This window comes from Hermetia illucens, chromosome 2 (genome assembly GCF_905115235.1).
Source record: "Hermetia illucens chromosome 2, iHerIll2.2.curated.20191125, whole genome shotgun sequence".
NCBI lineage: Eukaryota > Metazoa > Arthropoda > Insecta > Diptera > Stratiomyidae > Hermetia > Hermetia illucens.
Genome location: NC_051850.1, coordinates 92068037 through 92095856, shown reverse-complemented (window position 1 = coordinate 92095856; position 27820 = coordinate 92068037). Strand labels below are relative to the sequence as shown.

At 37.5% G+C, this 27820-nt stretch overlaps 1 protein-coding gene across 2 annotated transcripts in view; it reads right to left on the bottom strand.

The window, feature by feature from the left end:
- Nucleotides 1–27820, bottom strand: part of LOC119648730 — a 93704-nt gene that overhangs the window by 18224 nt on the left and 47660 nt on the right. Inside the window, exon 1 of one of the 2 annotated variants that reach the window (XM_038050546.1) lies at nt 18100–18583. The exons of the other annotated variant lie outside the window; for it this stretch is intronic. The gene's annotated coding sequence lies outside the window, so the exon portion shown is untranslated. Of the gene's footprint in view, nt 1–18099; nt 18584–27820 lie in introns of those variants that run through there. 2 annotated transcript variants of the gene reach the window in all.

Here is a 27820-nt window from a genome sequence, read left to right as displayed (position 1 = left end):
GTTTATCAGTTTTTAAACTAAGCAACTTAATTATTTCTCTTTTAATTTAAATTATCAGAAATTTTCTTCGTATTATGCTTATTTCTTTCAAGTTTAAGTTGACTTCATTCTTGTACATTTTTTTTGAACACAAAAATGTTGGAAATAAATGATTGTGTTTAATATTACAGTCATATCATCTATATTTCGATATTTTAATTTAGTGCGTTTTGCAATCTAGATTTTCTTCTTTCATATAATTTAATGGAATGGCGCGTATGTCTATTAATTCGGGGTTTCGGAATGTATTATATCCCTGTTCTCCATAGATTGGGGCGTTAGCATATTGAAATGAAAATGACTTCATTCAATTATAGGCGGAGAAGGTACTAATTAGAAAGGCACCACCACTAGTTCGTTTCTGACATGAGCGATATCTTTCGCCCAACTTTCATGACAAAAGAGTGATAGGTCTAAGTATGTCAAACCATCTGCTGCCTTCAAGACCATATATGTAGGAAAATCTTATGTGATGTGTAAAGAACACAAAGGGCTCTTAGCCTGGGGATAGGCTTTATAGCTGAAGACGGAATTACTGCACGGCTTAAAGGGTGATTAAAGTGAACATTCAGCTAATTATCATGGATGCGAAGACTATAAAGAAATGGTAGATAGAATAGAAGCTACTGTCCAAGTGGTGGTCGATTCTCTGGAAGGAGACATCTACTGCGTTTTGGAGACACACCTAAAAAGCAGGCATAATGTGAATTTCACCAAATATATTATATCCGAAATGACGCTAATATCGTCGCTGCCCTATTAATCAGAGAAGAATATCAACTGCTTACTTCTTCCGTCGCAGCGGCACTAGTTAAATCTACCGATAATAGACATATATTCGTATTCTGTTAAATAAAATACAACTCCCCAACTAGGAAACAAACAAGATTTAAACCAGTTAAAGTCCAATTACTTTTATTTTCGGTGGGACTCCAACTCAAGGCGTCGTAGACTACTATTATTCGAGACCTTTCCTTTGTGCATTGATTTAACTTGCTGCAACCACGCAAAAATAAGTATATTTTGCAGTGTTATGTCCTAATATCTACTCATTTGACTCATTGGTTTTTTTTTTTTGTAGATAATTTTCATTTTGTACAGGGTGCGGCAGCATAACTTCCTTTTTAAGGTTTTGTTTGTAAAACAATACCTTATTAAAATCGGTTTACTGTCTGTCTGTCTGTCCGTCTGTCTGTCTGTCTGTCCGTCTGTCTGTCTGTCCGTCACACGCATTTTTTTCGGAGACGGTTATAGCGATTGACACCAAATTTGGTAGAAAGGTGGGAACTGTGAACGCTCACGCATATAGTGAGTTACATCCTCTTACGATGAATTTAAGGGGGGGGTCTCCATACATGCAAAAGGGGGGTGTAAATTTTTTTTTCATCAAATATAGTCATGTGGGGTATCAAATTAAAGGTCTCGGTTATTACTTTTCGAAGCCGGTATTAGTTTTGACTTTCACTGAAAAGGTGGGGAGTGCGGGGGGTTGAAAGTGGTCATTTTTTTAACGAACCCATTCTCAGGAACTACCCAACCAAAAAATCTGGAAAAAATCAGGGGGTTGCCACTATATGGTGCCTAGGCTCCGAAATACCCTCCATATCGATACCTGTTCAAATAAAGTTAATAATAGTATATTACTATAATTTTTAGTAATTGACAGGAAAACCCCCCTTAAGTTCACCCTAGAATCACAAAATTTTGCAGCAATGTAGGCTACAGTAAATTTGGTGAAAATCGCACTATTACTAACAAAGTTATACTAGGTCAAATCTGCGCTCCTCTGTAAATTCAAGACTATGAATGTAAATATCACTTGAAAGTGGCTTTTTTCACATAATATATGCATATTTTACGTGCTACATGCTAATGGGACAAATGCACGCCCAAATCGGTTTCCCGACTTGTTTAAATTGTGCGCCACTCACTTAGTTGATGTCATAGCGGAGCGCTAGTGGTCTCGTTCAAGAGGGGATACTGGAAAGTTTGGTCCCGACACGGTTCAGTCGCCATCATGCGCTGGAATAGTGAGGAGCGTGCCTTTGCCGTTGAGGTTTACTTTTCAAGCGGATGTTCGGTTATTGCAACACAGCGTGCATTTCGGAATCACTTTAATTTAGCCCCGTTGGCTCCCGGCCCAGACCGCAAATCAATTGTTACATGGGTCACTACATTCAGACAAACTGCAAGTGCGACAACAGGAAGAACTGGAGTCCCTCGGCCTGTTAGATCACCTGAGAACATTGAAGCAGTGAGAGCGTCAATGTTGCGATCGTTACGGCGTTCTGCATGCAAACACGCATCTGCCCTTGGACTATCCGATCGTTCTGTGAGAAGAATTCTTCGTGATGATCTTCATTTTCATCCCTATAAGATGGCGATTGTGCAGGAACTTTCAGAACGTGACTTCAATTCTCGGATGAACGCGTGTGAGCTTCTTGTTGATGTCGTTCCCGAGGGTGCTATTGTTTTTTTTAGCGATGAAGCCCATTTTCATTTGTATGGGTCGGTTAACAAGGTTGAATACCAACATCCAAGAAGAAATTGCCAACATAATACCTGCTATGCTAACAAGAGTCATGACAAACGCCAAAAATCGGTTTACGCAATGTATGGAGAATGGGGGACGTCGCCTAACAAATTTGATCTTCAAAACAATGTAAATAAAAACTTTAGACATGTACCTACATTATAAAAAATAAATAAATATTTTCCGATGCATACAATAGTTTTTATTGAGTTTTGAAAAAAGGAAGTTATGCTGCCGCACCCTGTATAAATGTTAATAGAAAATATGTTGATTTATCGATATTCAACTTATTTGATAAATTCTCATGGATTAAGCTTGTACTGTCGTTGACTAAATCTCACAGCTTTGCGGCTTCAAATTTATCTTATCGTTGTAGATATCAGACGATGCAACAGCATTCTCCTTCAAAATATGTTGGGGTCCAATTATCGTACTTGGTCTATATCGCATTAGGACGAATGGTTGTTATTTTTGTGTCAAAATATCATCGTATCTCTTAATGAATCACTCCAGTAACGCTTCAATCCAGTTTTTTGCAATTAAATGTATCGTTTTTCTAAATAATTGATTTGCAAGAGGAAAAAATCGAATGATTCGGCCGAGAAAAAATATGTACCTATTATACCGGGAAGAAAGCTTTGGTCACAGCTGACCAAAGTGTGTGCATGATACATTTAGTTAGGGTTACACGGATATATATGACATCATCCATGGAATTATTACCAATAAATTTGAAATGAAAAAGGTATCTGCACATTGTGTGCCAAGAACGCTAACTAATGAACGAACTTCGTAAGCATTTATCTTATTTTCAAGTGCTATCCTTTAGCGACCTCCAGCGACTGCTGTAAAGAAAATTTTGACAGGCAGGGCAACTCAGGCCAATGACTCCCCACCTTATTTTCACCAATGACGATTGACACCGAAAGCTGAAAAGTTGGAAACTGTGAATGTCCACGCATACAGTGAGTTACATGCAAAAGGGGAGTACAGTTTTTTTTTCACCGAATGTCGTTAGTATCAAATGAAATGTCTCGGGTAGAACTTTTCGAAACTGATCTCAGTTCTGACATCTAACGCAAAAAGGGGAGGATGGATCTAGAAAGTGGTAATTTCTTTCACGGCCCCATTCTCAGAACCTACTCAATCGATAAATCAGAAAAAAATTTCGGAGCTGCCACTATACCGTGCCTAGGCTCTGAAATACCCTTCATATCGATAACTATTGAAATGAAGTTACTAAATAGTGTTATTATAATTTTTAGTAATTGACTGCAAAACACTCTTTAAGCTCATCATAGCATCATGGAATTGCTGTAATATGGGTTACTATATAAAACATGATCCTATCAAGTTTGGAAATCGCAGTACTACTAACAAAGTTATAATAGGTCAAAGTTGTCGCTTCAGTGCAAACTCTAAGACTTTGTATGCAGTCGCACGCGAAAGTGTTGTTTTTATGTAAGAAATACATAAAACCTTTTATACCTAAAACTGAAGTTTCCCAGCTTGATTATTTTGTTTTGTAGCCTGTAAATTTTCGAAAAACAAAGGTTTGATCACCACCCCGATGAAGATGCGAATGAAGATTGTTGTGTACCTTGTGTGCAAACATTGTTCTTGCGCATTGTCTCCATAACTTTTCTGCTTGGGCTGCAGGCCCATTATGCAGAATCCTATCGAATATTGGCAATAATTTCACTTCCCACATTTGTAAAATGGAAAATGTTTGAAACATCTATGAAGGCAGATATTCGCGTGAACATTACAACACTATTATTATAATTATATGATTAATGTGCATTAAACAACATATTGATCTTTCTTCTCTACTACTATTTCGATGTAAAAAAAACATATAGTTATTTCCTAACGCAGGGAGTCCATTTTATATATTGTACATATATAGTTAAACTCAATTTGATGTAGGTGTTGCGATAGTTGCATTTTCGCATTTTGTGAAAGTGACTTTATTGATAGGGTTAGGTGGTACCGAGTTCGGGGCCACTGTCGTTTAACTCTCCTGATGTTCTATGCATTAATGCAAATAGGAAGAGTGGGTGAATTGTTAGACTGAGAACCTTAGTTGTGTATTTATCTTCAATTCAACTTTTCTTGCCTCCTTCTCAAAACCCACAGCTACTTGGTGATGGAAATAGCTATATATGAAAGGACACAAGCTGCCAATTATTATTTTATACTCATTAACAGAAAATCACATTAGGATGTTAATTATGAGGTGATTTGTAGGATTTTTTAAGTGAGAAAAATTATTGAATTTGAATCTAACTTAAACATTATTCAAGTGATTTTTGGTGAAAATGTCGAAGTTAGGAACTGTTGCCCACCAAAGTTTGTCTTTTGAGCTCGCAAGCAAAATGGTGGCCTATTTTTGCATTAACATGTTTTCTAAGAATACATATAAGCCTAATTATGGGTTAAAACTGTGTAAATTGACATATTCTTCTAAAAAATTCTGTTTTCACCATTATTTTCACTTTTGCAATAAAAATGCCCTTAACATTATAGTATCATCTCAAGCGTTGGTCCATGTTCTTCGTTATATCATAAAGAAACACAACTCCATTTTATGTACTGATCAGTTCACAAGTTTTTGAGCTGGAATTTTAACAAATGAAAAAAATCATATTCTTTTGGAAATAAAACGTTCGAAAAATAGAATAGAAAGTGATATTATTGATGGAGTGCTTATTTGATATAATCTTCCTTATTCCATTGTCCTTTTCTTGTTTTTCGACGTATTGGGCTAGGTAATTGAATAAGTAACTACCTGAACTTCACTCTGTTTACGGAATTACTCTCATAAAATCTCATTATTACACGTGCGTTATAAATCGTTATCTAGTATAAATGTAAATTGTACCGCTCCATTGTCTCAGCAGTGGGAATAAAACTGGGAAATGATGGCTGCGTATAATTATTTCTCGGAGGCGAATCTTTGGACCAAAAAAGAACAAAATTCAAGCCTCTTATCAATTAAGCCAGTCGCAACCAACGACGAAGGTGGAATAAGGTTTATCAACGCATAGTGGCAGACAGGCTGGCCAAAGTTACGTTGGATAGAAAAAATTGCAAGGAACATAGAGACACTGGAAACAAAAAGCAGAGGACCGACAAAAGTTACCCCGAGCGGTGATAATTGCAGGCTTCATCAAATACGTTGCCATAGTCCTTTATATGGCGCAAATAGCCCACATCTGCGCGTCACTGCTCTCTGTTCTCGGAAATGTGCTTTAATTTCCTGTACAATTTTCCTAGAAAGTTGTACTCTTCTGCTGTTCTAAACCACGTAGTTCTAGGATGACCCATTCGTCGGCCGCCCTGGGATAGTGAGTTTCATTGCATCACATTACCCGCAATGGAATTGTCGTCTTTCCTTAATGTGTACCCTACCCACTGCTACTTCCATCTTCTCATCAATACATCTACGAGAATCTTACCCGTGCACCCGTGCAAGTTATGCATTAGTTGTTGGCTTATCTCTACTACTCCCATATACTAGCGCCATCGAGAACATTGGCGAGGAACAACATCAACTTGTTTGTGTTGAAATAGTTGTATTTTAAAATTTTGGATAAAACAGCGAAGGGACTGTTGACATGTTATGGGTCGAGCGACATCAGGTTCGGCGCCTCGTCAGCAGAAACAATGTATATATACAAACCGATAAATGCTTTCGATGCTCCGCCCATTAATTCAGATAGGACGAGCGAGTTATGTCCCCATAACAACCATTAAAATCCTACATTTACATACAATCTATATTTTCACCTTAAGTAAACATAAATTTATTCCAAATTGCACTTTTCACAAATTTGTAATAAAATACATTTTTCCGGCAAGTTCATTGTATCAGATATCTTTCTAGCACATGCCGGATGTGCATTTTCGAAGTAAGCATATCATATTAAGCAAATCAAATGTATAAAAGTGAGAAATAGAAATTAACAAATGAGTTGTAATCGCGATTTTGGCAGGAACGCTGCCCGAATAAATTATTAAAATTTAAAACTTTTGTTTTTTTTAAGAAGGGTTAGTGTATAACCCATAACTGGCGCAGTCGATTCTAACGGCGGGGCGGAAAGTGTGATTCATTCGTTCGTTCGTTCGTGACAAAATTATTTTAGTTTGAAAAACTTTAATTCCGACGGTTTATCGGGATTCGCGAGTGAATATCGCAATTTTTGGACTAAATAGTTCGGTGTTTGTGTGCAGCCTACCTGCAGCTACGTGAGGACAACGTAGTAAAGTGCAACACCTGTCCAGCGCAACGAATAGAAGAGCACCAGAGAGGAGAGATGTATGCAAAGCTGTACATCTTAACGTAAGTCGACAATTTTGGATATATCCTTTAATGTCACCTCCCAAAAACAAAATCCCCAGCCGTAAACCGTACCCTACAACCCCTCGTAGATTTTTAGATAGCGTTAGAAATAGATTAAGAAGTGAAAATAGAAATTTAAACCGGTCAAGTGATAGTATTAGAACGGAAAATATAAGTGAAAGTGCCGATAATATTAATATAATTTGTGATTTTTTCAACGAAAATAATTCAGATAACACTAATCTTGTAAATTTTATACCGCGTAATAATCCTAATTCTAATAATATGTCGCACGAAGAAAATACGGTCACAACAGTTGACATCTTCAACTCCCTTAGAGTACCAGACGCCATAAAGGATCTTCCAAAATTCGATGGAAATCCGCGTCTTCTTTTCGATTTCCTCGACAATGTCGAAGAAATCTTGTCATTAATAGCACCCACTAGCGGAACGCCATACGGGCAATTGCTTTTAAGAGCGATTCGTAATAAAATTGTGGGGCCCGCTAATGAGGTCTTAAATATGTACGGTACTCCATTGATTTGGGACTCAATAAAAGAAAACCTTACTCTGCATTACGCAGATAAAAGGAATGAAACCTCCCTCATAAGAGACCTACATGAGACCCGACAAAATACCAATTCAGTGGAAAAGTTCTATGGAGAAATTGTAGAGTTACTCTCCAGTATGAACAACCACATAAACATACACGAAATTGACAATAATGTACGCAGTGCGAAAAAATCATTATATGCAGAAATGTGCCTTAACACCTTCCTTTCCGGCTTGAGAGAACCACTTGGTTCTACGGTTCGTGCCATGAAACCCGAATCTCTAGCAGCAGCATACGCCTGTTGCGTAAAAGAACAAAACATCTTTTACTCTAAATCCAGTGCCGGAAGACTACAATTCAAAACTAGTGAGCCTCCGAAACAATTGTCGCAGTTTCCTAGTGTCCAAAACACGTTCAAATTTCCTCAACATGTATCCCACCTTAGAAACCCAATACCCGTGCAAAATCCTCCTTATAGGCCAATGCAACCACTAAGGTTTCCTCAAACAAACCCTTTCCAATCAAGACCTCAATTTCCACCGTTCGCAGGGATAAATAATAATCCCAATTTCATAAGACCCGTCCAATTCCAAAATCATTCCACAAGACCTATCCAATCACAAAACTACTTTCCAAATCCTCAACAAAGACCAACGCATTTCAACAACCAATTTAATAGACCGACTCCAAGACCTGAGCCAATGGAAATTGGTTCTGGTAATGTACACAGAGGTCAACCACAGAACATACAACCACAAAACAGTTATTTCCGATCAAGTGGACCACCGAAATTCACGAGTAAGGAACTGTTTAATGTTGCTGAAAACTTTCCAACAGATTCGACCGAGGATGGAAACATTACCAATAATGATCAGAGTAGCTACCCCTTTGATGTCAATGAATATTACCCAAGTCAGGATAATGTTTACTGTTATGACCCTGTTCTTGATCATGAAAATAATAACCCAATAGAGGAAGTAATTGACGATGAAAATTTTCCGTACAGTGCCTCGAAAAACCAATTGGGTACTTAGATGTAAATAAACATGGCCATCTCCTACCATATATTCAAATTTCCTCACCATTTGGACGCTCATTAAAATTCCTTATAGACACCGGCTCATCCTCATCTTTCATTAACCCAGAATACGTTCACCCTGAAGACGTTCGAAAAATACCACCAGTTTCTATAACAACTGTTCTCTCGGAACATGAACTGAATAAGGAGATAACACTTCCAAATTTTGCAGAATTCAAACAAGAGGGTTCTACTCGCTTCCTCATTTTCCGATTCCACGGATACTTTGATGGATTATTGGGAATAGATGCTCTCAGTAATCTATGTGCCAAGGTTGACATTGCCAACAAAACCCTTATAACCCAAAACACTACCCTTCCAATCTATTTTAAACCCTGTTTCATGTCAAAAAAATATACAATACCTCCAGAGTCGAAAAGAGTTGTTCAATTACCCGTCGATATAGAAAACGGAGATATTTACATTAGGACTATTGAAGTAACCCCAGACCTTATGATTTCAGAAGGGATTTATACCGCTCATAATTGGTATGCTCTAATCGAAGTAACGAATTCGGCAAGAGATGAAAAAACTCTTTTCCTTGAGCACCCACTGAAAGCCGAAAATATTTCTAGCAACTATATCCAAATTAACAACTTCAATATCAGTTATGATGAATCCCATCCACATGGTGAACATTTACCATACGGTGAGAACCAAACTCTTCGAACCTCACATCTTAATGACGAGGAAAGAAAAGAACTGTTCAAAATCTATCACGAATTCAGTGATATTTTCTTCAAAGAAGGCCAAGATTTGAGCTTTACTAATCAAATAAAGCATCAGATTAAAACCACTGATAATCTACCTATATATACCAAGTCCTACAGATACCCTTTTGTGCACAAAGAGGAAGTCCGAAAACAAATCACTGATATGTTAAAACAAGGAGTGATTCGTCCTAGCTACTCTCCTTGGAGTGCTCCTGTGTGGATTGTCCCGAAAAAGTTGGACGCCAGCGGGAAAAGGAAATGGAGGTTGGTGATTGATTATAGAAAGCTTAATGAGAAGACAATCACGGACAGATATCCAATACCGAACATCAACGACATTCTAGACAAACTTGGGAAATCAATGTACTTTTCAACCCTAGATTTGGCTAGTGGTTTCCATCAAATTGAAATGGATCCCCGGGATGTACAAAAAACGGCATTCACTGTAGAAGGCGGTCATTATGAGTACTTGCGAATGCCTTTCGGACTTAAGAACGCCCCTTCGACCTTCCAGAGGGTCATGGACAACGTACTTAAGGACCTGCAAGGAACGATCTGCCTAGTCTATTTGGATGATATTATCACCTACTCAACTTCCCTACAGGAACATATAGAGAATCTGAAGAAGGTATTCCAGAGGTTGCGCGAGGCCAATCTAAAGGTGCAACCAGATAAATCGGAATTTCTCAAGAAAGAAATTGCTTTCCTTGGACACATAATAACAACTGAAGGGATAAAACCTAATCCAGATAAGGTCCAAGCAATTAAAGAATTCCCTTTACCGAAAACTTCTAAAGAGATAAAATCTTTCCTGGGTCTCCTTGGTTATTATCGGAAGTTTATAAGAGGGTTCGCTAATCTTACCAAACCATTGACTGAATGCCTTAAGAAAGGACGAACCATCGAATTCAACGACCGTTATATTAAATCTTTCAACACATGTAAAGACATACTCATAAACGAGCCAATCCTCCAACACCCGGACTTTGAAAAACCGTTTGTTCTAACAACGGATGCGAGTAATTTCGCAATTGGTGCGATTCTATCACAAGGTCCTATAGGTAACGATTTGCCTGTCTGCTACGCAAGCAGAACACTCTCCGATTCGGAAGTTAATTACTCCACTATTGAAAAGGAGCTTTTGGCCATCGTATGGGCCACCAAATACTTCCGTCCTTATTTGTTCGGGCGACGATTCAAAATCGTCACAGACCACAAACCTCTAACTTGGATGCTAAGTCTTAAAGATCCCAACTCCAGACTTGTTCGTTGGAGACTAAAATTAGAGGAATTCGACTATGAAGTGGTATATAAAAAAGGTAGTCAAAACAGTAACGCCGACGCCTTGAGTAGAATTAAAATCGGTGAGAATAAGGGTAAGAAAACTAAGATCAGAGCCGATGTTAATGTCAACGAAAATAGTCCAATAGACCCAAATCCTTCCGCACACACTACAAGAGGTTCAACAGTACATTCAGCCGATGAGGATATGAATACAGGTATTCCCATTTCCGAACGACCCTTGAATGAATTTTCACTCCAAATTATCTTAGAGAAATCTGCAAATAGACCACAAACATCCCTTGAAATGCCTTTTAAGAACAAGCAAAGACGAATTATCAAAATGCAAGATTATTCAGAAGCGAACTTAATAGAAATCTTTAAAAAATTTGTTCCTCCTAACCGTCTTACAGCTATCTTCACTACAGACGATATATTCAAAATTTTACAGGAAGTGTATACAAAACACTTCTCCCAATCGGGCACCTTCAAGTTGATTAGATGCACAGAAATCTTAAAGGAAATTAAAGAGTCGGATGAACAAGATGCTTTGATCAATAAGTACCACATAAACAATAACCATCGGGGCATAAACGAGACTGTGGCACACCTCAAAAGAGATTACTATTTCCCATTTCTAAAAACTAAAATTACCCAAATTATTAATAATTGTGAAACATGCCAAACACTAAAGTACGACCGAAACCCCCAGAAACCAAAGTTTCAGACTCCTATAATACCAGATAAACCTCTCGACGTCATACACATAGATATATACACAATAAATAAACAGTACGTACTTTCGATCATTGATAAATTCTCTAAATTTGCTGCAGCGTACCGTCTCATGGCTCGAAATAGTTTATCAATAATAAAGGCATTAAAACACTTCATTAGCCTTCACGGCATTCCAAAAAATATAATAACAGTAGTTACCGATCAGGGTACTGAGTTTACATCTACCCTATTCAAGGATTTCTGCAGGCAATACGACATCCACCACCATATAACTTCATACCAACAAACGAGCAGCAACGCTCCAGTTGAAAGGCTCAATTCTACAATCACAGAAACCTACCGGATAATATATAATAAAAATAAAGAGAAAGATCCAGAAGATATCCTGAACGAAATTATCATAACGTATAACAACTCAATACATTCGGCTACCAAACTCACACCGTTCGAACTCTTCTACGGAAGGACATATAAGTTTAATAACACTATCGAGCACACAAATAACCACGAATATTTAGAAAAACTGAAAGATTTCCAATCCAAATTATACCCAGAGATAAAAGCACTACTCGAAAGAAATTCAAACAAAAGAATAGAAAAGCTAAACCAAAATAGAGAAAATCCAGAAACATATAATGAAAATTCGACAGTATATAGAAAAGAGTGTAGGAGAAATAAGTTAAATCGTAGATTTAGTAAACATAAAGTAAAACAAAATAACCTAGTAACAATAATTACAGATAAAAACCAAAAAATACATAAAGCTAAACTAAAAAAGAAACGTAAATTCCAGACAAATAATACTAACATACGGGCAGAGAATGAACGTTCAGGACCTCTCGAATAAGAACGGGTTATTACCTATACGACTTGGAGACGCTAGACTTATAACATCTTATAACGAATTGGTACATATCGTGCAACTTGACAAATACGCTGACAATATCCAGAAAATACAAAAGACACTTGACACACTCGGGACAAATGAAGAAATTAGTAGTACTTTGGAAATAACGAAAACCAAACTTAAAGAAACAAACAATAAATTAATATCGTTAATGCCTAAGACTAGAAATAGGAGAGGGCTTATAAACGGATTAGGCACCATAATAAAAACAATAACCGGAAACTTAGATGCAAATGATGCAATTAGAATTAATTCCAAAATTAATCAAATACTAAATAACGAAAACGTAATAAACAAACAAATAAATCAACAAACACAACTAAATCAACAAATGATCAAACGGTTTGAAAATATCACAAATCATATTAATCATCAACAGACAACCATTACCAGCTACCTTAAATACATTCAAGAAACGGCACAAAACAAAATTAAACAAGACAATACCAATTGGAAATATAGCCAATTCCTAAACCAAATTAACTTCAATATTGACCTTCTTAACGATCATTTGACCGGAATATCGGAAGCAATTATTTTGGCTAAACTGAACATAATATCTAAAATGATATTAGATCCTAACGAGCTATCCGAAATACAACTAATGTTCGAAAACCAATCCCTAAATATAACATCTAATGAGCAAATGTACGAATTATTGAAGCTCCAGGCTTATGCGAATGGAACAAATATAATCTTTAATATCCAAATCCCGGTCCTTCATAATGAGTCCTTCACAATCTTCCACATTATCCCTTTACCGCTTGAAAACAGTAAGATCATCTCCGCCAAACCCTACCTCCTATTGAACCCCAAACATATCCAAAACGTCGACAGCGGATGCGAAAACATCGAGGGTACATACTATTGTCCCCAAACAGCTGATCTCCAGGACTCGACCGATTCGAGATGCATCGGAAACCTGCTGAACAACAAACCAGCCCATTGCGAATTCTATAATTGGGAGAACAAAATGGAAATTTTCCAGCCAGAACCAAACCACATAGTTCTGATTAACACCCCAGCAACAACGATTAACACCACTTGTGGACCTGATAGCATGCTGCTAAATGGAACTTTACTCATACAATTCAAGGATTGCGAAATCACAATCAACAATGTGATCTACAGCTCCAAGAAATTATTTCATTGGAACGAAATAAATATATATCCCACAACTCTAAATAAAATAAATATAACTTCACTCAAAGGACCCGATATTAAATTCAAAGAGCTTCAAAAATACCAGTTCGTGAAGAGACAACCCAACGAAACCCTGCCAATACCGATAGAACAAAAGAACATCTACACACTACTTACCATCATCTCCATCCTTATCATCGTTAACATCATATTTTATACATCAACACTTCGGAGATTCAGCGCAAAGCTTATCAATCGACGAGATGTTAAACCCATAGCTCCTGCCAGCTCAACCACTAGGACGCGGTTTATCTGGCCATCGCTAGAATCCAAGGGGGGAGAAGTTATGTCCCCATAACAACCATTAAAATCCTACATTTACATACAATCTATATTTTCACCTTAAGTAAACATAAATTTATTCCAAATTGCACTTTTCACAAATTTGTAATAAAATACATTTTTCCGGCAAGTTCATTGTATCAGATATCTTTCTAGCACATGCCGGATGTGCATTTTCGAAGTAAGCATATCATATTAAGCAAATCAAATGTATAAAAGTGAGAAATAGAAATTAACAAATGAGTTGTAATCGCGATTTTGGCAGGAACGCTGCCCGAATAAATTATTAAAATTTAAAACTTTTGTTTTTTTTAAGAAGGGTTAGTGTATAACCCATAACTAGCGCGATGACCAGTCAGACTGAAAATCTTCGTTTTATTGGTTTGAATCTTCTTTTTCTACAGCCTTTGTGCCCCTTCCACCTCTCTGTAGGCAGTCAGGGCTTGTATCGCTGTTTTGGGACGTGGACGACAACTTTACCCACACCAGAGAAAAATGCAAGAGTACTACTTCACGCACCGAATTTCGGATTTTTTACGATAACCAGCGACAATCAAAATAAAGCCTGGATGTCAGAAGAGAGAGAACCTACAATTTAGGCCTCAACAGGTATCCGCTAAAATAACATTAATAATGATATATTATTATATTTTATTATTTATTATTTATTATTTATTTATTTTATTATTTTTTATTTATTATTTTATTTATTTTTTTATTTATTATTTTATTTATTATTTATTATTTATTATTTTATCAGAAAGCCTTCTAGAATGCAAAGTTTGGCATTAATATAAATGAACAAAACAAAGTTGTAGTTGATTAAAATCTTCTTTCCTTAGTTACTCGAGACTCGTTGCACGGACGAAACATGCGGTAGTGACTAATCCAGACTCATATACAAATATACAGTGATGGAAATTCACACAAACTCAGGCACTTTTGAAATTTCGAAATCGATTTAAAATATTAACGCGATTTTTCATTGGAAAATATCAGCAGCCTACTGCAGCAGGAAACTTTCTATTATAAAACCGTTATGCTGTCGTTTGCAATTTTTTGCTTTTAAGCATGTCCACACAGGGTCTGGGGTGGATTGAATTAATTCTTTTCTAATCAAATTGTGGCAAAATTATAAGCTAAAACTAAGCTCCCCGCCACAAGCTATCGAGTAAGGTAAATTTTTCACGAAAATGATACTTATCATAGTTTTTAAGAAAAGAGTAAAGAAACTCTTAACCAATCTCACAAGGATGCATCAAATGACTTGGATTTCGTTAGAAAGTGTCAAGCATAGAAGGAAGAATGGTCGAAACTACTTCTCAGTGATGAAAGAAAAAATTGATTTGAATGATTACTTTCAGTTCTAATGCCATGATAAACATCTTCGAGATGAAGTTAGAATGAGTGTAGTGATGAGAGATTGGTTGGGTTCAAACAAACTGAAATCGAAAATTTATTACGAACTCCTGGCGACCTGATTAGTTTTGGACCGCAAAAGGATTAGCGGCAACGACTTTATTTTTCAACAAGATAACGCGGTAATTCATACTACGAAGAAAGTAAAAGAATCCTTTGAAGGAAAAAAGATACTAATTTTTTAGTGATCAGTATGCAGCCCAAATCTCAACTCCACAGAGCATTTGTGTGGAATTCTTCCACGTCACGTATATTTAAATAGAAGGCAATACCCTGGAATTAAAAAGCGCGAAGAAAGAGTAGGGGTACCTCATATCGCAAGACGAATTAAAAACGATTGTTGAAACCATGACCAAGCGCATGCATTTTTAAGGTTTTGTGTAAAACAAAATCGTAAAAATGCGTCTGGCTGCCACAAGTATTTTTCATTCACACCAAATTTGATGGAAAGGTGGGAACTGTAAACACTCACGCATACAGTGAGTTACATAATTTTACATAGAATTTCATATACAATAAATATACATTTTCTAATGGGGGGTGTAATTTGTTTTTCATCAAATATAATCATGTGAGGTATCAGATGAAAGGTCTCGGTAAGCACTTTCCGAAGCCGGTCTTAGTTTTGACATTTGCTGGAAAGGTGGGGAGTGCGGCGAGTCGGCAGTGATCATTTCTTTAACAGACCCATTCTCAGAAACTACCCAACTGAAATATCAGAAAAAAAATCAAGAAGCTGCCACTATATGGTACCTAGGCTCCGAAATACCCCCCATACCAATATCTGTTCAAATAAAATTAATAATAGTATATTACTATAATCTTTAGTAATTGGTTTATTCTAAAACTAGCAGTAATTTAGGATATAACATAAAGCATGATCCTACCAAGTTTGGTGGAAATCGCACTATTACTAACAAAGTTATAATAGGTCAAAATTGTGGCTTCTTTGCAAATTCAAGCTTTTGAATTCCAATATCACCTAAGTGTGGATATTCTCACATTATATATGTATATATTATGTGCTACGTACTAATGGGGCAAATGCATACTCAAATGTCTTTATAAAAGAAATACACAAAACCTTCCATACCTGAAGCGTCCATCTTCCGGTCTCCCGACTTTCTTTTTGTTAAGTTGTTATCAGTGAATTTATGTGAATTTGCACCTAATTTTCTTATTTTTAAAATAAATACTCCGTGCATTATTTCGTACTAAATAAAACGGAAATATCCAGAGGCCTATTCTTGGGCGTTCACAAAAGGTCGGGTGTTCAATTTATAATAGATGCATACATATGTATGTACCCAGTAATATATATCTATATAAATATTATAAAATCTAGGCTTCAAAAACATCTCATTTTTGCGAAAAAGTAAAACACACAGCTAAATATAAGACATAATATTTGAAAATTTGAAAAGATATTTACCATTATTAACAAAAATAAAGTGAATAGTTTGACATATTGAATTTATATACATTATGATATACTAGCTATGTATAAATGGATTCATATTGAGGTTTTGTATGAAACATAACCTTTTTAAAATAGATTCAATGCCTGTCATTCTGTCACACCCTATTTGCTTGAAAACGGCTAAACCGACTATAATGAAATTTGGTGAGAAGGTGTAGCGGCGCCATTTGGTGTTGCGCTCCTCATACATACGAAAGGAGCTGTACATTTTTTTCATAGAATATGACCATGCATGGTGAAGTATCAAATGAAAGGACTCGATTAATACTTATGATAATCTTATTTCTGATATTGGGGAAATAAGACACAAAATGTGAGCCCAAAAGCTAAAACAGGTCTGAAGCAAAATCATAATGATGCACATGTATAAAATTTAGCCCTCAAAATACATCCCGTTCCGATATCTGAACAAACAAAGTTAAAAATAGTATATTACCATGTTTTAGAAGTACAAATAACATCAATATAGGCAATAATATAAGGCATAATTATGAAAAGTTTAAACGCAATCCAACTATTATTGATGAAATTATAGAAAGACAAAGTTTTACATTTCAGGCAAATTTATTGCACCCTTATTCGTCTAGGACGTCATCATATGAGGTGAACTTATATGAACGGCGGGGTACATGAGGATGTTTTAGTTTTCCCTAATGCACAAATGTGCTAATAAAGCTTGCGAGTAGTAACCAAATAGTGACATGTTTGTACCTGGTTACCAGCGGTTTTTAATTTACGTGCATAACATAATGCGTGAAGATGCGTTAGATCAATTTGGACATGCACATATATATGTATGCATCGTCATGCGATTATAGACAATGTTTGTTTATTTAAGATGAATTTTTATGTCGTTGATCTGTATGGACACATGAGTATCTTCGAGGTTGGCAGAATATGAAGGAATATTTTGTATTCTTAACTATGTACGAATGGAAGATCGTGTATAGAGAGTTTCTCACATAAGGTGAACACAAAACCTTTATATCCGAAGCGCCCAGCTTCTGGTATTCCGACTTGCTGGGAATGGGGGGGGGGGGGACTGGGAACTTAAATATGCTTTTTATAGAACATTATCTGTTTCTTTTCGCATAGGTTACATAGGACTTTTAGCAATCGACTGAGGGTGCCAGTTGGGTTTTTAGAATTTGTACGCCGTAGTTCGAACGGTGAAAGTTAATTGGCAGAACACGTTGCTCCTATTGTCGTATCCTATTTCACTACTCCATAATCCGATAGACAACCCGCGGGTTATATTGATGATGATGATTACATGGATGAAGACGTTTGTTCCCTCTACTATTAGTTGCTAGTCCTGATCATAAAACATAGAAAAATTCACCAAATCCCACCATTTGGACATTTTCTATTCTCTCAAGTTGTAATAGTTTGGTGCATCCACCGGGAAAGACCACACTTTTACTTTAGTAACTGCTATTGCTACTTTGGATGCAATACCATAGATCTGGTCTTTTGCTTCGATATATGTATGTTTATATCTATAACAGTTGATGGCATTACACCTCACCTTAGAATTACTTCACTCTGAGCCAGTATATTCCATTTGAGATGATGTGAGGACCATTACCCCTTTGTAGAAAAATCACTTTATCACTTTCGACTACAGAATGTGAGTGCACTTCAGTGTTGTAAGACCGCAATTTTTTTTTATCGGACAGCACAATTCTATTGAACAACCACGCACAATTTTTTGGTATAGTATGAATTAAAATCAAAACCTAGAATACTTTATCTTATCTTTGCAAATATCAATTTAACTTCGGATAAAGTTAATACTCTCCATATTCTTTCGCGATGACATGTTATAGATGTATGTATATACGTAACACGATAAATACCGGGGTGAGTCAAATGTCTGCCAACTGTCCGACGTATGAATGTAACTGAATGTAGAATTGCAAGGCAGTAACTCCCCCGAGATCTAGGTCCGCACTGAAAGATTGCAAACCGATGCTGGCGGTGAGGCCATTTCCGCAGTCAAAACTGAACTAAGAACATTCACGTCAGCTCTGTACAGGGGACTTCATGCTTTGCAAACTGTGTAAATGAAAACTGAACCGCTAATCATATCAGTATGTGATTAATAGGCTGAGAGCAGCTCATACTCATATCTGCGGTATCCATGTAAATTTACAAGTGAAGAGCGGTATGCCCTAACTGCACGCATATTTACTTCTTCGCGGATCAATGAGGCACCTTAATAAGGTGATAACATAGTCCAAATCGATTGCAAACCCTCAGCGGTTCGTTGCGGAAACAGAGGGCCAATAAGCTGATAACAGCGATTATAAGATAAACTCACAAAAAAGTGTTTGCCTTCGATAACGAACTAATAATTGCAATAAATGTTTGCTTCTCACGACTTCACAGTAATGAGTGTACATATTTCGGCAAGTTTAGGTCTATTCCAGAGAGAGTAGATATGAAGAATGAATGTGCTCTGCTAATCGATGTCTATCGATATTTGTGAAGTTGTTAAAGCAGCTAATACTAATAATTTACGCTTTATGTTACTGAAGTTTAGTGTGAAACAAAACTTTATTCAAATCGATCCACTGTCTGTCTGTCACACGCACTTTTCTCCAAAATAGCTACACCGATTCAAACGAAATTTGGTGGAAATATGGGAGCTATGAAATCCCACGCATACAGTACGTGGCATAAATTTATGTAGAATTTGAAGGCTCCCCATACAGGCAAAGAGAGAGATGTAAATTTTTTTTCAGCTAATGTATGTAACACTCAAATAAAAATGCTATTGCCAACTTTTCGGAAATTGGCCAGAAAACTCCCCTTAAATTCATCCTAGAAATTTTGCAGTAGCATTGAAAATAGCTATAGTCCGGATAGCTCAGTGGTTAGAGCACTGGGTTGTCATACGAAAGGTTGCGGTTCAAATTTAATTGATGGCAGTGGGATTTGTATTGGGACGTGACGTCGGATACCAGTCGAATCAACTGTGAACGAGTCCCTGAGTACTGAATAGGGTAATAATCGCGGACGAGCGCAATGCTGAACACATTGCCTCCTACAGTGTACTGTAGTGTACCGTTACAGTGTTAAATGAAGTGTTCTAACACACTTCAAGGCTCTGATTAAACTGGGCTGTTGAGCTAACGATTATTATTATAGAAAATAGTATCCCGTACAGTTCTGCCAAGTTTCGTGGAAAGCTTGCTATTAATATCAGCACCTTAAACGTTAATTAAAACCCGTTTACTGTCTGTTTGTCACAGAAGGGGCTATACCTATTGACACGAAATTTGGTAGGGGCTAGAACTATTAACCCCCACGCATGCGGTCCTCCTATATCTAAAAAGGAGGTGAAACATTTTTTTCATCGAATGTGGGATATCAATGAAAGGTTTCGATGAGCACTCTTTCAAGCAGTTTTGACAATGGATACAAAGGGGAAGGTTGGGGGTATCTAGGTCCCGAAATACTATCCGTTACAATACCTGCTCAAATAAAGTTAACAATAATATGTTAGTATATTTTGAAAATTTACTGCGAATCCCCTTAACTTCCTAATCCTAGATCCGTAAAATTTTGCAGTAAAAGGTTTTAATATGAAGCAGCATACTGGAAAGTTTGGTGGAAATCGTACTATTATTAACAGAGTTAAAGTAGGCTAGATTTGCCTCCCTCGCGTCAAATTACTACTTCCCACGAAATGTCAGTACTACATCGAATTAATCATCTGGCTTATTCAACGTATATATATTACGAGCTGTATATAAATGGAACTCTCATGTACTCAAATATTTTAACACAAATGGCTATTGAAAAAAGGTATGCAATTGAATTTTAAATTTTTATGTAAGTGCCGTGGGCTCAAAGTCCCTCGCATAGGGAAATACTATACGTTTCATGCCTAAAGCGTCCAGCTTCCGGTTTAGCAACTTGTTAATATCTTTGTAACTAAAGGTGTTCATCCTAAAGGGAGAAACATCTATAATGGCGGTTTCTGCATACAAGTTTGACATAGCTACTTTATATGTATCTGATCGTCGTATTTTTGACAACCTCTTTATGGTTAGAAGTGTCTTTTTGAGAAGCACTCTGGTCTATATAAAATTTTTAATCTTTTCAGTTAATAGCATGGCTTAATTATTCGTGACGTAACGGTGAATTCCAGTAATTTCTGCATATTTTGTGATGGCACGAACTTTACTTAAGCTTCCGAAAACGAAGACGACTAACTGTTTCGTCCAGGGAAGAGGCAACTCATCAGATACTGCCCTGGGAGCAGTGTAACCGAAAGTGGTTACAAGTGATAGTCGCTTCTTTTTATATACTCGCAACCACAATATGAAGAACTATACTCAACGTAAAACTGATGAGATGTTGTGTTTTTGTTCCTCCACGGATATCTAAAATATCCACTTTGCTTTTCCAAGCATATTCTAGCACCATTTGAAGCTAAGTTGGTCGTTAGTCATCACCTCTTGGTATTTGATAGTTAATTTAGAAACGACAGTATTTCCAGCAACTTTCATTGGCGTAGTGTTGTTCTTTCTACTGTTGATTATCAACGTCACCTCCATTTACTCATCAATCACGGTTACTCTGGCCAATTCATCCAAACGCGTATAACATTTGATGAAGTAATATGTATGGTATTACACCGGTGATTTCTTTACGACACAGGGGGACGGGACGGGTTCAAATTTTGTTTATTTTTTCAAACGGTTTATTTTTGAGAAAAAAGAGATTTGGATGAAATTTTACATATATATTGTCATAATGCTAAACTTTGAAAAAAAAGGATTTATGAAATTTTCCAAGCTGGTCTTTGTTTGCTACAATTTTTAATAAAATGTCAAAAATTGACGGATGATTACGGGTCACTGAGACGTCAAAAAAAAAACAAAAAATGGGATTCTAATCAGCATGAAATTCTCTATAGAACCACAATCAAAAAATTACACCAAAAACAAAATTTTTCAATTTTTGATGTAAATCAAAATATTTAGCACCTATCACCGTCTCCAAGGTCCTTTCTATTGCTTTGAATGTCTACAATAACATATTAAAATTTCAAAGTGAATGGTTAGGTATTTTTTTTTTAATCTTCCACGCCAACCCAAAAAATGTTATTTTGAGAAAAACACATTCGAAAATTTATTACAGTATTGACATTACAAAACGCAACTGATGCTATTCACCACCAAGACAAGGATACCTGAATTCCATCTACCACGGCTGAATGAACAAAGATTGGTTCTTTCCTCTAATGTAAAGTATCTGGGTGTAATCCTGGATCCTAAGCTAAATTGGAGGTTGAACATAGAACTGAGGGTTGAGAAGGCCTGTATAGCCTTCTATGCCTGTAAGAGAACCTTTGCAAAGAAATGGGGTCTCCTCCGAGGGTGTTTCTCTGGATATACACCGCTGTAGTGCGTCCGATCCTAACGTACGGCTCTATTGTATCAGTGCCGTCAGACTACGTGAGTCCGGATGCTGGACAGCGAAGTCCTACAGTCACAGCAACATCCTAGATGAAATTCCTCGAGAAATCTGGGCATCCCCCCCGGACTATGTCACACGCAAGCTGAACTTGATGAGAAACTTTGTCAGGGCAGGGGCAGCAAAACCAAGGCAAAGTGGAAGACAGGAGGCGACGGAGACACGGTGTATCCAAGTCGTATGGTCTCCCAGGTTTCGCCAGTGTATTCCAGGCGGAAGTACTGGCGATATTGGAAGTCTGTCGATGGCTGGAGCGTGATTCGAGCCCCAAGCGTAACATAGCCATTCTGACCGACAGCCAAGCGGATATCAAGGCCTTGTACTCAACGACGACATCTTCCCGGCTGGTGGAGCAGTGCAGAGACGCGCTCAACCATCTGGGCAGCACGCGCAAGGTCACTCTCCTCTGGGTTCTCGGGCATAGGCACATAGAGGGGAATGAGCGGACTGACGGATTGGCCAGGTAAGGCTCTGCTCTTGGCAGTCCCTCGGCGAATACAGTCGGTGTTCCGCTGGCGGCTGTCGGGGGCGGAGTCTACTCGCACTACCTAGCAGCCACGGGCCTGAGATGGCGAAGGCTTACAAGCTGTGCCAAGTCAAGGAGAATATGGCCCGCTTATAACATAGCCCGATCACGTGAGCTCCTGTGCCAGACGCGTGCAAATGAATTCAAAATTACGGCGGTCTGCACGGGGCACTGGCCCATAGGGGACCATGCCGCTAGGCTCGGCATACCCTACAACTCGCATTGCCGAAGCTGCGGAGAAGGAAGGGAAACCCTCATGCACTTTCTCTGCAGTTGCCCAGCTCTGACTAGGGTCAGGCTGCGGACGCTGGGTAAACCATTCTTTCGGAACCTCAGAGAGATTTCTAGCTGCAGGGTTGGAGAGCTGCTTTTCCTTCGTGAGCTCAGAAGATCCGAGTCGGCTGGACTAACATAATAATAACAGTCACGGTCTTAGGAGTTTGTGGCATCAAAACGGCGCACCGAAGCGCTAATTGGGCTACTCGGAGCGGCCACTGATACCTACCTACCTACCCCATTGACATTAGTGACTTTTTAGTACACAATTCGGATCGTAACCGATAAAACCAGTTTCCAAAGTGCTCCCTTGTATTTATACAACATGCTGACAAAACGAGAATGTGTAACATACCCATATAAAGAAAGTAAGAGGCTCAAAATGTGACTTTGACCTGCCGCACTATATACACTGGCTACTCATTTTTGAATCGAATATGACTTTCATATTCTTAACACATATTTTCAAAATTGAACCCGTCACCTCCCCTTAAAGTGCACTTAACAGTAGACGACTTGATGCCAAAAGCCAATTCTGATCCAATCATTGTAGTCACATCCTTGGCGAGCAAATAAGTTAGCCTCCCCATTACTAAATATGGTTGAGCAACCTGTACCTCCGACCGGAACGTTTCGTTCCATCGACCAGATTGATATCGTTTTGCCATTTATACAATTTATAACAATGCTTGACCGGCGTGGCAGACATGCTCCGTTCAAATCACTGGAAATCACGATTTGTCTCTCCACTACATTGAATTACGAAACACTTGACGCGGAAATATTGTCATATATATGAGAGACAACATTGCACTAACTATTGGTTTCAATTTCGTGTTCCGTGTTTTCCTCTCGGAAATTAGCTCTGCGCTTAAAAGCAGAAAGATCCGCACAACAGTATTCCAGGATGTAGTACGAAAACTGAGTCCCTAAAGTCAAAAACTTGCTTCCTGTAGTATCTGAACTTAAGGAACCCAAATGCATGAACAGTAGACAATTTATATTAATACGAAAATATTTGAAGATTTCTTAAAAAAGTAAAACGAGTTGAGATCACTCTAAACAAATGGCCTTATTTCAATTGGCAGAACCTTCATAGTAGCCGTGCAAAGATGCTAATCACGTCATTGCAAACAATGTTTTGATGATGAACAAAATTGGACTTTTTTAAAATCGGGAGAGCTTCCGCAACTCGATGAATTCCCTTATAATTTTTCAGATTATTCATTTTACGCGAATTCTGAAAGAAACGGTATGCCAGTTTCATCTACTGTTCAACTCCACGTATACTACATAAAGTCGGACAAGTCCAGGCACCTATACATAAAATTTTGCTAAACAAAGCATCAAGAATTGGTGGAATAGTGACGAAATTGATTCAGTTCGCAGGTGTTATGCGCTCGTTTTTATAACTGGGGTGCGAATTATATTGAATGTAACTAAAAACTAAAACTAAAACTTAGTCGGAATTAGTAACCAAAAGTCGTCTTCACCCCTTTTTATTTTTTAAGGTTTGTGTAGAACAAAACCTTATTAAAATCGGTTTACTCTCTGTCTATCCGTCTGTCTGTTTGTCTATCCACCACACGCATTTTTCTTGGAGACGGCTATAGCGATTGACAACAAATTTGGTGGAAAGATGGGAACTATGAATGCTCACGCATACAGTGGGTTACATTCTTTTACGTCGAATTTAAGGGGGTTCCCCATACATGCAAAAGGGGGTGTAATTTTTTTTTCATCAAATATCATATGAAAGGTGTCAGTTAGTACTTTCCGAAGCCGGTCTTAGTTTTGACATTTGCTGAAAAGGTAGGGAGTGCGGGGGGTTGAAAGTGACCATTTCTTTTACTGACCCATTCTCAGAAACTACCCAACTGAAAAATCTGAAAAAAAATCAAGTGGCTGCCCCCCGAAATAGCCTAAATACCAATATCTGTTCAAATAAAGTGAATGATAGTACATTACTATAATTTGCAGTAATTGGCAGGAAACCCCCCCCCCCCCCCCTTAAGTTAATTCCAGAGCAGGCGCTTTTTGCAAATTCGAAACTTTGAATGTCAATATCACTTAAAAGTGGATATTTTCACTTAATGTATGCTTATATTACGTGCTACGTACTAATGGGACAAATGCAGACTCAGACGGCCGCACAAAACCTTTTATACCCTGAAGCGTCTAGGTTTCGATTTCCCGACTTGTTAAAGCTTGGGTACAAGCCCAAAAAGAGGAGTCCTTGGACCAAAAAGAACTCCTCAATTCCTAAATAAAAATGTTTTCTAGCTCCGGCCAAGCTTTGAAATGTGGGCGGACTTACGTTCAATGCAATTCACATCAATGTTATGTTTTGCGAATCATAAGAAGAAGCGTATAATACCTGCGAACCGCATCGGTCACGATGCGCCCAGGGCAGAAGTGAGCCAGCGTCTGATGAGTTGCCTTTGCCCTAATTGAAATCGTAATCCATTTTGTCCCCTTTCAATTTTTTAACAGTGGGTGGTAAGCCCAAAAAGAGGAATCTGTGGAAGGATGGAAGCAAGTTGTTCTTCATTTAATCCGATCCGATATCAACTGGATGCGGACTTTGGACTCCTCAATCTATAAACAATTTTTTTCTTGTGACTGTAATTGGTGGGGCGGTCAATTCTGAAAATGCTATCCAAAGCTGACATGCTCAACAACTGCCTACAAGTAGAGCTGTTGAAATATCTGAAGATCGAGACCCGCGACTGGAAACTGAAGAAGTCTCTACTTCAAGAAACATAAACAGAATAATATCCACACCGACAATATAACCGGATCAGAGTTCCCATTTCCGCCGAGACATTACCGAAGATGCACGATTTGACAATCAATGAATTCAAGCTTCCACTTCAAAGGTTGCTGAAACGTCATAGCGTCAGCCAAAACTAGGACTACATCACGATATTCTAAGAAGTGTTTCAGAATGGGCCAACCTACGATAGATAACTTGAGTCACCAGGGGATGGAAAAAGTACCTGAAAGTATAACATCGATGAATACCTCATCTTATGTTAGTACATTTGAAATACAAACTATATGGTAGTATCAATAGTCTGATCAGTATATTCAGGGATTCTGCGGAAACTAATGCAATGAACACAAAAAAAAACTTAATGAGGCATATTCTTAGGTGAAATCTTGAATGGCATTAACAGTACCGCCCCAAATCAGTGTGATTATGGACAAGAGAATGAACTGGCATTCGTGTTTTTCAACCTAACTCTCTCTTCAATAATGAAGTGACTCCACTCCACGTCGAAGGAAAAAGACATGGATAGTAAGCACGTAATTGCTTCCATTTATATAAAATTTGTTTTCCAGAATTTGTTAATTCTGATTTCTGAACAAACCGCAAACAAGCAAACGTAGCAGAGCCAAACGCTGTAACAATTGTGATCAGCGGCATTTATAAAAGTTATCTGAGGGTAAAAATGAAAGTAAAATTTCGCTTCTGCTTCAGAAGAGTTCCAGAAGCAGAAGCAATTCATGAAAAGTGTGACTAGTTGTTATTGTATCAGATGCGCCATTCATCATACTGGCATACTACATATATAGACATGCTGTTCTAATCCTTTTAGTTTAGTTTTTATAGCTATTGCAGACTTCAACCCGGTCTACTTAACCAGTACGGAATACACAAATTTAAAGTGGGAAATTAGATAAACATTTTTAGTAAAATTAATGCTGACCATCCAAATACTTAACTATTTTTTCCGAGCCCTACACTCTCATTCTCCAGGCGGTTAGAAATCACATTTCTTTGCTGTACTTTGCGGAACGCGCTTATTTCCTACAATTAATAATATTGTACCAATCCCAATCTTTTGGAACAACAATTACTGCAAACAATGTTTATTCCCTATCGCCCTGTTCAAATTCACTCCATAGATTATTCAGTGGAAATATTGACATAAGATAAGACCGCATTAAAGTAGACCAAAATTGAATTTTCTTTTAATGGAATTCAGTTGACTGTGGCTTTTTAAATCATTAAAATTTGTTTCGTGACGTCAATTCAAATTTACACTGCAAATTGTATAAGACATAATAGAATGACTTTAATTGCAATAAGGGCTTTTCAGTCAATGGAACCCTTTACATCCAAGCCATTCCAAAAATGAAGCGATCGCAGATGCCATCATGCGGGCATTCATGCTTTATGTATGTATGAACTAGATTATTTGGGGTGGTTCCCCGGAATCTCATAAATTTGCCGATTTAAATTAAAGTTAAGAGTTTATGATTCATTGAAAAATCTAAACGGATGTATTGTTATCAAACAACCCACATTATCGTTGTTGTCTAAAGATACTCATTTGATTGGGGATACTCGTATTTATAGAACAGTAATGTCATTAATTGGAATTTATTTCTACGTAAACTTACATACATACATATGTATGTATGTATGTAAATGCATTTGGCTTATCACTGTTTATATTTTTGACTGTTATCATTGCTTCTGATAAACTACGAAAACACGATAGGTACTATTTACCGTATACATGTATCTAAGCGCATTTCCTAATTCCAAAGAGAAAGCTCTAAAAGTTTTCATCAACCCTTGAAAACGAAAAAAGGACTGATAGTTATCGTGAAATTCACATTTGCTTCAATTTAAAATTTTATTTAAAATTTTAAATAACTTTGGTTATTATATATGTATGTATGAATATCTGATTATATATAGTGTGATTTCAGTGAATTCTTTCTCGTCAACGCGACTGCGCAAAATTTATCAATACCTTAATAGTCAATGACATAGTGCCTTTTTTCGGAGAGTGACGGGTATTGCACAACATCGCACTCTCGGACCACGGCGCAGCCACGCAACCATCCCCGGCTATAGCATCTCGGAATCTTCGGAAGCCGCACTAGGCGATGTACAAACTATTTCTGTCAGGAGACGCTTAAATCAATGGTTACAAATGGC